Source organism: Schistocerca americana, chromosome 1 (assembly GCF_021461395.2).
Source record: "Schistocerca americana isolate TAMUIC-IGC-003095 chromosome 1, iqSchAmer2.1, whole genome shotgun sequence".
NCBI lineage: Eukaryota > Metazoa > Arthropoda > Insecta > Orthoptera > Acrididae > Schistocerca > Schistocerca americana.
The window spans coordinates 1,190,118,511-1,190,123,430 of NC_060119.1; the positions used below are offsets into that span (position 1 = coordinate 1,190,118,511).

The window sequence follows — 4,920 nt, forward strand, 5'->3', positions numbered from 1 at the left end:
TGTGAAGCGTGGACTCTGGGAAAGGCAGAGAAAAAGAGACTGGAAGCCATGGAAATGTGGATATGGAGAAGAATGAGGAAAACAAGTTGGGTGGATAGAAAAAGTAATAAACAGGTCTTAAGAGAAGTGAATGAGTACAGAACGCTGCTTAAATTACAATCAAAAATGATAGGGCACATAATGAGACAAAGCCAGTTCCTAAAGAATGTATCTGAAGGAAAAATTTTAGGGAAAAAACGAAGAGGCAGGCCAAGAGCAACGTATTTTAATAACATCAATGAAGATATGAGGATAAAATCGTATGAAGAATTGAAGAGGATGACAATGGAGTGAGGGACGTGGCTAAACCGACAAGGCATAGCCTTTAGTGTATGATGATGATCAAAATGTTTTCCACAAAACGAGTAATAAAAATGAATCCCTTGCAACGAAATGACGTACCCTAAATAAGGTGATATCTAATTACAGTCAAAAGCTGCAGCTTTCATGGAATGAGAAATGATATTCGTTCTTTAACAGTATCATATGGGAAAAAAAATAACAACGTCTTCCAATTTAGAGGCATCTGGTGGCAGTTCGGAATCCACACCATTTTCTTCTTCTGCAGTCAGAGGTTCCTCTTCATCAAAGCCCAGTAGCAACTATTATTCAGTAAATCCTTAATGAACGCACCTTAGCCTCCTCCTGAGAAAGCTATGGGACAGAAGAGACGTCTCGAACAGCAGCATCGCAAGGTCCTTCTTGCTTTGCCATTCTTGTCAGTTTCGACCTCCTCAGAGCCTACTTCGGGAGTTCAAGACAGTTCTTTGAAAATGACCCTAGAAGCTTTCCGTCATATTCTTTTTTCTGTTGTGCTGCTGATTTACTTTTCATGCGTATTTGTGGGGGAGGAGTACTGGAGCTTCTCCACTGCATTGGTATAGTCCAATCCACCTAACTATGGCGATTCGCTCATGTCAAGGACGGGGACTGCGTTGCTGCCAGTCCCAAGCGACAGATGAAGTACTTGATTACACGTGATTTGCGCCTCATAAAAGCGTGTGTTTTTGGAAACTTGTGGTAAAGTCTTATGGGACCAAACTGCTGAGGTCATGGGTCCCTAAGCCTACACACTACTTAATATGACTCAAAGTAACTTACGCTATGGACAACACGTACACCCATGCCCGAGGGAGGACTCGAACCTCGGATGGCGGAAGCCGCACGGACGGTGACAAGGCGCCTGAGACCGCGCGGCTTTACCCCGCGCGGCGAAAGCCAGTGTCCCGCGAATTATGTCTCTCACTTGCTTATGTAGAATTTTTCGCTCAGCACCAGCGTTATCCATGACAACTCGCAACAATAGAATAAAACTTCACTGAGACACTTGCTACGATAGCTTATAATACTGCCTACAACATTCGGTTGAAGACAATTCGGAGCATGTTCCCATGTTTCTTATTGATTGGATACTTAAGTGTCATTTCTCGAATTCAATTTCCACATACATTTTGTATTAGAGACGTTCATCACTTCCATAGTTGCCAACGAGGGAGCTTGAATGTTGTTGTTGTTGTGGTCTTCAGTCCTGAGACTGGTTTGATGGAGCTCTCCGTGCAACTCTATCCTGTGCAAGCTGCTTCATCTACCAGTGCGTATTGCAGCCTACATCCTTCTGAATCTGGTTAGTGTATCCATCTCTTGGTCTCCGTGTACAATTTTTACCCTCCACGCTGCCCTCGAATACTAAATTGGTGATCCCTTGATGCCTCAGAACATGTCCTAACAACCGAGCCCTTCTTCTAGTCAAGTTGTGCCACAAACTCCTCCCCAATTCTATTCAATACCTCCTCATTAGTTATGTGATCGACCCATCTAATATTCTGCATTCGTCTGTAGCACCACATTTCGAAAGCTTCTATTCTATTCTTGTCTAAACTATTTATCGTCCATGTTTCACTTCCATACATGGCTGCACTCCATAAAAATATTATCAGAAACGACTTCCTGACACTTGAATCTATACTCGATGTTAACAAATTTCTCTTCTTCAGAAACGCCTTCCTTGCCATTGTCAGTTTACATTTTATATCCTCTCTACTCCGACCATCATCAGTTATTTTGCTCCCTAAATAGCAAAACTCCTTTACTACTTTAAGTGTCTCATTTCCTAATCTAATTCCCTCAGCATCACCCGAGTTAACTCGACTACATTCCATTATCCTCGTTTTGCTTTCGTTGATGTTCATCTTATATCGTCCTTTCAAGACACTGTCCATTCCGTTCAACTGCTCTTCCAAGTCCATTGCTGTCTCTGACAGAATTACAATGTCATCGGCGAACCTCAAAGTTTTTATTTCTTCTCCATGGATTTTAATACCTACTCCGAATTTTTGTTTTGTTTCCTTTACTGCTTGCTCAATATACAGATTGAATAAATGGGGGAGAGGCTACAACCCTGTCACACTCCCTTCCCAACCACTGCTTCCCTTTCGTGTCCCTCGACTCTTATAACTGCCATCTGGTTTCTGTACAAATTGTAAATAGCCTTTCGCTCCCTGTATTTTACCCCTGCCGCCTTCAGAATTTGAAAGAGAGTATTCGAGTCAACATTATCAAAAGCTTGTATATTTCCCCATTAACCAGATCTCTGCGTTAGTTTTCGCCTGACGGTAGCAACTTTCTTCTGCTTGGAACGCACCTCCGCTACAGCCACCATTTTGAGGGCTACGCATAGTGTTGCAGCCTGTTGGTACTCCATAAAACTACAGAGGCTGAGGCGGGAATATCTTACTATGTCTCACAACAAATTCCGCTTTTCTTCGACCGCAAATGGTCGAAAAAAAAGTGTTCCATTACTTATTTAAGGCTCATCGTACGTTACGCTATTTTATCTGTCTCACCCTTAAGTTTTGCAGAGCAGTGTATGTCTTTTACTAAACATGTTATTAACTATACAGCACTACTTTGGAAAATTAGCCGCCATGATTGTTTTGTTTCGAAACAGCTACATTTGCAGGGAGGGAGAGGGAGAGAGAATTATGGAGAGGAAGTGCAGAGAGAAAAAGAGAAAGTTACGCTAATAGCTTAACGAGAGGTTGTTGTCAGCTTCCTTGAACCCGTTTGTCGAGGATTGTTCAGTGCGGTCACGCAGCTCTAGGACTCCGCCTTCCCGGAAGACAAATCCGGAGGCGGCCCGGGGCGTGCAGAGGTGGCTGCGCGGCGCTGCGGCCATGGCGGTCGCCGGCCGGGCATGATACGGCATTTGTGTGGGCGCGCTGATCGTTAAAACTTGCTTCCCAGAAGTTGTTAACGAGGTGGAGGCGGCTTTCACAAGGAGCGGCGCGCCGCGCGGTCGTCTGCGTATGCCGGAATACGTCTCACTAGCCGCGTGTGGAGCGCAGGAAGAGTCCTCTCTCAATAGTGCTCCTTTCGTAGCACTGCTTTGAGGAGAGGTTTCCATGAATTTTCCTCCTCCACCTGTATGTTGTTCAACGTGTCCTGGTACTTTAAAAGTTAACGCCATCAGTGCGTTTTCGATGACTCTGTATAAAGATATTTGATACAGTAATCGTGGAATTCAAAATAAAAAATAAATAAATAAATAAAACTGTGGTGAGAGTGAAAAAACGAAATCGAAAGAGATTAGCGCCGTAGACCACGAAATGTTGTACTAGGGTACGTGTAGGGTGAAACCTTCCCCGCCCGCATCTCGTGGTCGTGCGGTAGCGTTCTCGCTTCCCACGCCCGGGTTCCCGGGTTCGATTCCCGGCGGGGTCAGGGATTTTCTCTGCCTCGTGATGGCTGGGTGTTGTGTGATGTCCTTAGGTTAGTTAGGTTTAAGTAGTTCTAAGTTCTAGGGGACTGATGACCATAGATGTTAAGTCCCATAGTTCTCAGAGCCATTTGAACCAAACCTTCCCGTCTCCTCTATATCTCTTTTGTTACGCAACCTTCCCCTCTACAATAACCTATGAAACCTTCCCTTAGGATTTCTATCTCTTGCTTAATATTAACAAATGAAATCTTCCCTTTGAAATTAATTCTCTTTCTCAATAATAATAAGTGCAATCTTCGCATACAAATTTAAATGCTGCTTATTAAAAGTGGGGCAACGGCCTTACCACAGTGGGTACACCGGTTCCCGTGAGATCACCGAAGTTAAGTGCTGTCGGGCATGGTCGGCACTTGGATGGGTGACCTTCCAACCGCCATGCGCTGTTGCCATTTTTCGGGGTGCACTCAGCCTCGTGATGCCAATTGAGGAGCTACTCGACCGAATAGTAGCGGCTCCGGTCAAAGAAAACCATCATAACGACCGGGAGAGCGGTGTGCTGACCACACGCCCGTCCTATTCGCATCCTCAACTTGAGGATGACACGGCGGTCGGATGGTCCCATCGGGGCCACTTGTGGCCTGAAGACGGAGTGCTTTTATTAAAAGTGATTTGCTGATTAGTTGGACGAGACATAGAATGTGTCGTCGTCGTGGCCCTCAGTCGTTACCTGCAATAACCTAAAACTGTTCCTTACCTTTTTTACTGGCTGCTGGTGAGCAGTCATAATAAGTGGCTGTATTTATTACCAAAGTTGACGTTATTCTTTAATAGCAAAGCTGACGTTATTCTTTAATTAATTTGACTGAAGTTACGTAATTCATAGTTAAAGTTTTTCTTGACAACAATAAAATTTTGCAGAGTTTTACGTTGATGGTTTTTGGGATGTATTATAATCAGTAATGCAATATTGCTGGCAAAAAATAATTACATTCTGAAAACGATTCTTCAAATATTTACTTTTGGTAATGAAATTATTTTACAAACGTTCAAATGGCACTTAATATTTACTCTAATCTTACAACTAGCATTGCGCAAACATACCTTCAGTAGTCTTGAGTTTCGCAAAAAGAAACAGAATAATATTAGTTCCTCTTATGACAATA

At 43.5% G+C, this 4,920-nt stretch overlaps 1 pseudogene; it reads left to right on the forward strand.

Annotated features, from left to right (window-relative positions):
* The first annotated feature begins 4,089 nt into the window (after positions 1-4,089).
* On the forward strand, positions 4,090-4,206 carry LOC124555749 (annotated as a pseudogene).
* Positions 4,207-4,920: the final 714 nt, after the last annotated feature.